The sequence below is a fragment of the Artibeus jamaicensis genome, unplaced genomic scaffold (assembly GCF_021234435.1).
Source record: "Artibeus jamaicensis isolate MK-2021 breed Jamaican fruit bat unplaced genomic scaffold, CSHL_Jam_final contig_700, whole genome shotgun sequence".
NCBI classification, from domain to species: domain Eukaryota; kingdom Metazoa; phylum Chordata; class Mammalia; order Chiroptera; family Phyllostomidae; genus Artibeus; species Artibeus jamaicensis.
This window is the reverse complement of record NW_026521930.1, coordinates 9,867,668-9,876,688: the sequence shown is the minus strand read 5'-3', so window position 1 is coordinate 9,876,688 and position 9,021 is coordinate 9,867,668. Positions and strand designations below refer to the sequence as shown.

The window sequence follows — 9,021 nt, the reverse complement described above, 5'->3', positions numbered from 1 at the left end:
AAACATGCGCAGAACACTTACATTAGCATTTAGTTGGGCAAAATCATCTAACACAAAGCCTATTTTATAATAGAGTATTGAATAGCTCATGTAATTTATTGAATACTGTACTGAAAGTGAAAAGCAATTCCCATAGGGGTACTCACCAGTAATATGCATGACTGAAAGCACCCTGGGCCTGAAGAATAATAAAATTATTCATTAACAACTAATGAGAACTGACTACTGTGTTGGATACTGGGCAACATGCTTTCAGGAATAAACTCATTTACTCTTCATAAGAGCTCCACGAAATAGGCTCTACTTTTCTCTGTTTTTTATAGCTGTGTGAACCAAGGCACAGAAAGGTTAAGCAACTTGCCCAAGGGACCCAGCAGTCCTATCCTCCAGCTCTGCCAGAACCACCAGACCACACGCCAACCTGACCCATACAGGCCAGACTTCCATTGTCTGCCCTGCCCCCTGTGTGAATAAAATCATGGCCAAATTCTTAAAATAAAAATCACTTTGGTTTGAGAGGTTATTGGGGTTCAAGTGGAGGAAAGTGACCTTCCATTGTCAAAGTCCTAGGTTAGTAAATTATTAGTAATTTTCTTTATTAAATCGGCACTGGATTCTTTAAAAATGTTTTCAAACACCTCAATCCTACACTAGAAAGTGGATGAAGTTAACAATAATGTAATAAAGTGTCAAAGTGAAAATTTAGATTAAGTATTGCTGAGTATATCTAACATCTGTTTCTTTGCATAATAGATTTTTTAAAGAGGCAAGATAAATAAGTGAATAAAATTCTTGCTGATCATGCATCCAGTGTGGATGAAAGCCATGTGAGTTCTCATAGGAACACGGTGTTAATCTTGAACAAATTACTTTGTGAACTATTAGATTCTGCTGGGACTCTCCCTGCCCCATTTATGTTGTCAGTAAGTTCTGAATTGATTGTCTTGGAGAACATTAACCACGGTAAAATGTTCCGGACAGGGGTATTAGTAAAATCTCTTTATTAATTAAAAAATAAAAAAAGTAATTATATTGTCTGCCAGGTCCCTTAAATCATTTTCTATTTGCAAAGTCTTGTACCTGCTTGAGATTTGTTCACATCCTTACATAAAGCGGTTGTAGAGAAACAAGTGCGAGCTTGTGGTAAACATTTAAGAGTGTGGTTGCTGAAGGGATTGGGCCAAGCTGGCCTCGAAGACCTAAACTACTTTGTGGAGAGATTCTGCTGACATCCCCCACCTTCCCTCCCACCTTGTAATTGTTTTCAGGACTTTTTTTAGCATCCTCCCTCTCCTCACTGAGGCTGGCAGCCAGTTGGAACAGTAAGTAATCTGTGGGTGGGGTCACGGGTATCCTGTGTAAAACACTATTGACATGAGGTCAAATGCTTTATTCTGGGGCCATCCTGCACTGTGGGATGTTCAGAAACATCCCTGTCCTCTCCCAATAGGTGCCAGTAGCACCCATGACTCCAGACATGACTGACAATCACCTATCCCCAGACATCGCAAATGCCCCTCCACTCCATTCGCTGTGCTAACTTAGTTGGCTGGGAGGGTGTGCAGGTCACATTTGGGGGTCAGTGTCAGATTTAGCAAAGTAAAACTCTATTTTAGTATAAATACAGTATGTCCCAAACATTACATGAGACCGATATAATAAATATATCTTCTTTGAGAGACTTACAAAATATAAATGAAAAGATAGGACACGGAAAGTCTTTTTTCTAGTACTCCATGGCTTAAACCGTTTAAAACAACTGATCAGTGGCTGGTATTGTGTTACATGATGACCACAAAGCAGTCTGCTTGCTGGCATGCCATTTTTCAGCAGTGTGCTGTAATTATAATGGACTTTATTGACATAATAAATACGAGAGCACAGGTGGTATCCATTTCAAGATGCTTAATTGAAGAAATAAAAGCTCTTGTAGGAGGGAGTTGACATGGAGAATTTGTCAAGCCACAATAACATTTTGCAATAGCTGTGACCCTGGGGTCAGAAAGTGACTAATCAAGAGGAGAAAATTTTTATAATATAGGAATGACTATATTGACTTATTTTATTCTTAGTTGTAATGCCAAAGGTGAATGGGCAAAGGAGGGCGAAGGGCAGAAAATTGGGACAACTGTAACAGAATAACAATAAAAAATAATTTTAAAAAATGCCAAAGGTGAGAGTGAACAGCTTTCCTGCCATGTAGCCTAAAGCTGAGTGGGAAAATCTATACAAATACTGTCTGAAATCATAAGCTCTTATTAAATAATAAAATATGGCCATTGTTTAATTTTTAAGAATACTGAAAAAAAAAAGTGCAGGCTCCTGGCATTTTACTATGCAGCCTTTTGAAGCTCATGTCAATGGGTGTAAAGACGAACATGTGAAGAAAAACTATCCGTGATTTTTTTTCAAAGCAGTAATTGAGGCCATGTTAGAGACAGTATTTTTTTCATACCAATCAAGATGTAAATATCAAAATAATATTTAATTTAGGGCAAAACATAAAAATTTGTGCAAATTCCAAGGATCTTTTGAAAAATAAGCTAAGCTTTAACTCAACCAGTGGAACAGAACTTGGTGCTTTAGGTGCGGCCATACTCACTGCCTCCCCATTACAGCTGTGGTAAAGAAGCCTTTGGTTGCAGCGTGCTGTCAAGGTGAATTAATGCTGGGAAAACTTGAACTTAAACACATCACAAATCTGTTAGGAGTGGGCACCTTTTTTCACAACCACCTCTATAAACCAGAACTTTAATGATGGTTTAGAAATTTCTAGAAGTTCTGCAGACTTGAAGTGTTGGGTTTTCCAGTGTCAAGAATTTCACAGTTGTGCAGCTCATAGTTTTGACAGGAACAATGAAAGAAGTTGAGGCTCATTAAAAAATATATAACAGCTTTATGAGCTATGATTCACCCTCTTAAAGTGTATAACAGGCCCTGGGCAGGTTGCTCAGTTGGTTGGAGTGTCCTCCTGCACCTCAGAAAGGGTTGCAGTTTTGGTTCCTGGTGAGGGCACATACCTAGGTTGTGGGTTCCATCTCTGGTTGGAGCTCGTGTGGGAAGCAACTAATCAATGTTTCTCTCTCGCAGTGATGATTCTCTCTCTCTCAAATCAATAAACATCCTCAGGTGAGCATTTTTTTTAAAGTATATATTTGAATGGTTTTTAGTATATTCACAGAGTTGTGCAACCACTATCACTATCTAGTTGCAGAACATTTTCACCACTCTGAAGAGAAACCTTACACCCACCAGGCAGACACTCCCCAGCACCCCCTCCCCACAAACTTAGGCAACCACCAACTTACTTTCTGTCTTTGTGGGTTTGTCTGCTCTGGTCTGTTCATATAAATGCAATCGTATAATAGGTGTCTTTTTGTGACCAGCCTCTTTCACTTAGCATAATGGTCTCGAGGCTTCTCCATGCTATAACATGTGCCAGTAGTTCATTCCTTTTTTTAAAATAAAGATTTTACTTATGTATGTTTAGAGAGAGGGGAAGGGAGGGAGAAAGAAAGAGAGAGGAACATCGATCGGTTGCCTCTTGCACACAACCTGACTGGGGACTGAACCCACCTCCAAGGCTTGTGTTCTGACCAGGAATCGAACCAGTGACCCTTTGCTCTGTGGGACGATGCCCAAGCAACTGGGCCACACTGGTGAGGGCAATACTTCATTCCATCTCATGGCCAAATAACGTTCCATTGTATGGATGGTCTACACCATTTCTAAGTGTAGCCATCTATCAGTTTAGGGACATTTGGGTTGTTTCCACTTTTTGTTATTATGAATTATGAACATTCACATACAACATTTTGTGTGGACTTAAATGCTTTCTTTTTTTCTTTTTAAAAAATTATTTATTTTTTCCATTACAGTTTAAATTCAATGTTATTTTGTATCAATTTGAGGTGCACAGCATAGTGGTTAGGCAATCATGTACCTTACAAAGTGTTCCCCCTGATATTTCCATTGCCCACCTGGCACCATTCATAGTTGTTGCACTATCATTGACTATATTCCCTGTGCTGTACTTTATATCTCCATGACTATTTTGTAATTACCAAAATTTATACTTCTAGTTTTTTACAGTGCACTTTTTAAAATTATATTTTATTGATTCTGCTATTACAGTTGTCCTGATTTCCACCCCTTTGTCCCCCTCCACCCAGCACCCCCCACTCCCTAAAGCCATCCTCACACATTGTTCATGCCCATGGGTCGTGGGTGTAAGTCCTTCGGCTACTCCATTTCCTATACTGGACTGTACACCCCCGTGGCTATTCTGTAACTGTTTGTACTTCTTAATCCCCTCACCTTGTCACCCATTCCCCCACACCCCTCTTCCACCTTTCAACCATCAAAACGCGCTCTGTATCCATGATTCTGTTCTTGTTTGCTTAGATTGTTTTTAAGATTCAATTATTGATAGATATGTATTTATTCCCATTTTATTGTTCATAGCTTTGATCTTCTTTTTCTTAAATAAGTGCCTTTAATATTTCATAAAATAATGGTTTGGTGATGATGAACTCCTTTAGTTTCTTGTCTTGGAGGCTCTTTATTTGCCCTTCCATTCTAAATGATAGCATTGCTGGGTAGAGTAATATGGGCTGTAGGTCCCTCCTTTTCATGACTTTGACTTTTTCTTGACAATCCCTTGTAGCCTGCAATGTTTCTTTTGAGACATCAGCTGACAGTCTTGTGGGAACTTCCCTGTAGCTAACTAACTTCTTTACTCTCGCTGCTTTTAAAATTCTCTCTTTATGTTTAAACTTTGGCATTTTAATTATGATGTGTCAAGCCAGGTACTCCAGGTACGCCCTTTGTGTGAGCTGAGTATATCTTCCTCTTGTAGCTGAGCCTTGATTGCTGTTGGCAGGTCAATGGGAGGGATTTACCCAGGCCAGTCAGCTACAAGGACTGGCTGTGACCAATGACCACCAACCTCCACCATCCGTGGAGGGTCAGCTGTGCAGGGGCAGGGTGGTGGTTCTCTGATGTGATCTGTAGTTGTCCACAATGTACGCTGGCCCTGGGGTTTCCTGGGTGGTACAGGCCAAGGTCGGCCCCCACCTGTGCTTTGCCCAGGGACCCTACCTGAGCCATAAAGCAACCTGAAATGGCTGCTGCTTATGCTGGGCTTGGAGATTCCCAGGTAAAGCCAAGCTGTGAGTTTAAGCTGGCTGTCACTAGGGCTCACCGAAGCCAACTGTTGCTTGTTTGACAGGATTTGGGAGCCAGACCAGCCATTCTTATGGAAATGCAGCTTGGGTGGGCCTGTAAGTTGGGTGGGGCAGGGCCTCTGGGGCTCTCCAAGCTGGGGCACACAGTGTTAGTGGTGTTGTTAGAGTCTCAGACGTGGCACAAGCTTACCACTCTGTGGGGGGAGGCTTTAGCAAAGGGACAACGGCCTCTGCTTGCCTGTATATGCCAGATGCTTCCGTTTCTCCCTGTATATTACTTGTGCCTTTCAAGGTGCTACCCTGGTGCTGAAGCTCAGGGTGAATGAGTCTGAATAGGTGAGTCCCTATGTCAGTTCCTTAAGAGGAACTGCTTGGGAACAAGGTTTCCAGAGGTTTCTACCCCTGATTCAATCCCCACTGGTTTTTACAGCCAGAAGTTGTAGGGACTTATCTCCCTGGCACTGGGATCCTGGGCTGGGGGGCCTGGTGTGAGTCTGGGACTCCTCTCTCCCAAGATATACCTCATGAATTTATATCCATGTAGGTATGGGACCAACCTATTCTGGGTCTGTGCCCCTCCCACCAGTCTGGATGCATGTGGTTTCTTTATTCTGTAGTTGTCATACTTCCATTCAGCTCAGTTTCTGATGTTCTGAGTGATGGTGGTTCTATATTTTAGTTGTGATTTTGATATGGTTGTGTGAAGAGGTGAGCCATGTCTGTCTACGCCACCATCTTTACTGGGAGCCCCGACATATTTTTCAGTTCTCTTGGAGAGATACCTAGGAGTGGAATTGCTGGGTGTAGGGTAATCGAAATCAGTCAGGCTCCCTCACCCAGATATCTGGGCGACTACGCCGATAAGCAGATTCCCCTAGCCTTGAGATTGGGCCGCATGCACAGAATCACACTTTGTTATATAATATCTTGGCACCCTGCCGGCTTTGTGTGCATTTAGTAGGTAAGGGAGTTGGGACTTCCCGTGGTGTGACATGGCTTGTGGCATGTGTGGATAGCCCCACCCTTGAATAAAGGCATGTTGGGTATTTCCATGGCTCCACAAATTTTCTTCTGCCTGCCTGAATCTTGAGTGAACCTGCCTGGCCTTGAAAGGCTGCAAGACACTGGGGGGTACAGTAACTCTATATTTAACTGTTTGAGGAACTGCCAGACTCTTATTTATAGTGGCTGCACCGTTTTACATACCTACCAGCAGTGTATGAGGGTTTGGATTTCCTAAATTCCCATCAACACTTGTTATTGTCTTTTTAAAATGATTTATTTATTTATTTATGTTTAGAGAGAGGGAAGGGAGGGAGAAAGAAAGGGAGAGAAACATTAACGTGTGAGAGAAACATCGACTGGTTGCCTCTTGCATGCCCCCCAACTGGGAGCCTGCAACCCAGGCATGTGCCCTGAGCAGAAATGAACCAGCAACCTTTCTTTTGTCAGGCCGATGCTCAATCCACAGAGCCACGGCAGCCAGGGCTGTCTGTCTCTTTAATTATAGGTGTGAAGTAGAATCTTATTGTTGAAGTTCACTTAAAAAATAGATTTTATTTACTTATTTTTAGCAAGAGGGGAAGGGAGGGAGGAAGAGAGGGAGAGAAATATTAATGTGTGAGAGATACATCAGTCAGTTGCCTCTCACACACCCCCAACTGCTGGGGACCTGGACTGCAACCCAGGCATGTGCCCTGACTGAGAATCCAACCAGCGATATTTTGGTTGGCAGGCTGGCATTCAGTCCACTAAGCCACACCAGCCAAGGTGAAGCTCACTTTTCAATATGAATTATTCCATTGTTGAAAAGGTGAAGCCAGAGCCATTTGCTACCCTGGCACCACTTGCTGAGCAGGTCTGTAACCTTTTCCCATAAACCTGATCCCATTTCACTCTTCTGAGCTTGTCCCCAAGACTGGACATTACTGGGAAGCAAGAATAGAACGTGACTAACTGCTCCCTACAGCTGCAGGCAGAAGATAACATTGGAATAAACTGCAGCCTCCTGTTACAACACCCTAACAGCCCAGGGGCCTCACAACAGCACCCCCCTTTTTTGTATACTATTATAATCCAGTAAAAGCTCAAAGCCCCCTCCCTCAGTGATGGTGTGTGTCTCCACACTGTGCCTCTCTCCTCTCTTGGAGAGTGAATAAACATTTTCTCTACACTTTCTTCTCTTTGTGAATTCTTTCACAGCCTGAGCCGCCGGCCACCCTAACAACTGTCTTTGGACTAAACATTTTTTCTCCATTCCCATGCTGCTCCTCAACCCTTCCCACAACTCCCATTGTTAGTTTTAGGGTTATGCCTATTTTAATGCCTTATAGAGTCTCATTTCCCCCATTAAGCACGGTATCCTAAACCATGTCGAAGGTAGTCACAATTCCTTCAGGACTTTCACTCTGACTGTGACACCAAGTTGAAACATTCATGACTTATGATTGCATTTTCATACCTCCAAACTCATTTGAGCACTTTGATCTTGAATTTTAAGCCTTCTCAAAGGAGCATATTTCTGTAAAGAATTTATGACACTAAGCATATTGATGAGATTTTATTCATAGTAAAATTTTTAAAAGATTTTATTTATCTTTAGAGGGGAAGGGAAGGAGAGAGGGAGAGAATATCAGTGTATGGTTGCCTCTCGTGTGTCCCCTGCTGGGAACGGGCCTGCAACCCAGGCATGTGCCCTGACTGGGAATTGAACTACGATCCTTTGGTTTGCAAGCTTGCGCTCAATCCACTGAGCTACACCAGCCAGGGCTCATAGTGATTTTTTTAATAATAAAAATGAGTACTTTCTACACCCTCGTATTCCAATAGCCTACTCACAATGACTAAGAATAATTATTCTCAAGTACAAGGTGATATTTGTAATTGGTCTTTCACCTTCTTCAAGTGACTAGTTAGTTCTCCTGAGGGAAGAGACTGGCACGGCCAGTCCTGATGGAGGTCGGCTTGGTTACAATGCACTGCAGACAGTTCACAACTTTAATGGATTTGGAAACTTTACTTAGAATGTCTGACATGGTGGAGTGTAAAAACATGTTTGGTTTTTTTTTTACAATTTATAAGATTTGAGAAATGCTAAAAAGCCCTAGAGGTTAGAATAGTGTTGTCTACTAAAAAACGGTGTGAGGTAGTTCATGATTTATTTATATGAAGTTCAAAACTTAGCACAACTAATTCATGGCTTTAGAAGTCCGGATGGCGGCTGCTGGTGGGGAGCGGGGAGGGAGAGGGAGGGGTGCGGGGGGCGCTCGGGGTTCCTGCTCACCTTCCGTTTCTTGCTGTGGGTGGCGAGTGTTCCCCTTTATAGAAAATCTACTGAGTTGTACACTTAAAATCTGTGCGCTTCCCTTTATGTTACGTTCAATAGATTTTTAGATGTAAACTAAAAAGTTTAGATGTAAACTTAGGGTATGTTACCTGGCAGGGGAGATACCGTGATCAAGAAGGCGGTTTTCCCAAGGCGAGGCTCACCCGCTGCGCTCTGGACGTGCCTGACCCCTGTGATTTCCCACGTGTGGGAAGCTCGACCGCATGACTGTGTAGTGGGGGCCGGCGTTCACGCTCTCCCGTAAAGAAACATAGGGTATAGAAGTCTTTGCCAGTCTTTTACAGAAAGTTGACGCGAGAATTGTCCATCTAACAGAATTTTAAAAAATAGATTTTATTTCATAAAACGGTTGCAAGTTTAAGGAAAAACTGAGCATCTCATTCAGAGTTCCTTACACTCTATGCCCAGTTTCCTCATTATTAACAGCTTACATTAGATGGTATATTTGTTACCATTAATAAACCTGTATTGATACATTATAATCAACCG

The 9,021-nt window shown here is 42.3% G+C and overlaps 1 non-coding gene across 1 annotated transcript; it reads left to right on the top strand.

Annotated features, from left to right (window-relative positions):
- The first annotated feature begins 8,613 nt into the window (after positions 1 to 8,613).
- LOC119058283 (U1 spliceosomal RNA) lies at positions 8,614 to 8,775 on the top strand. The gene has a single exon (XR_005084220.2). It is a non-coding gene; the product is annotated as a U1 spliceosomal RNA (small nuclear RNA).
- The last annotated feature ends 246 nt before the right edge of the window (positions 8,776 to 9,021 follow it).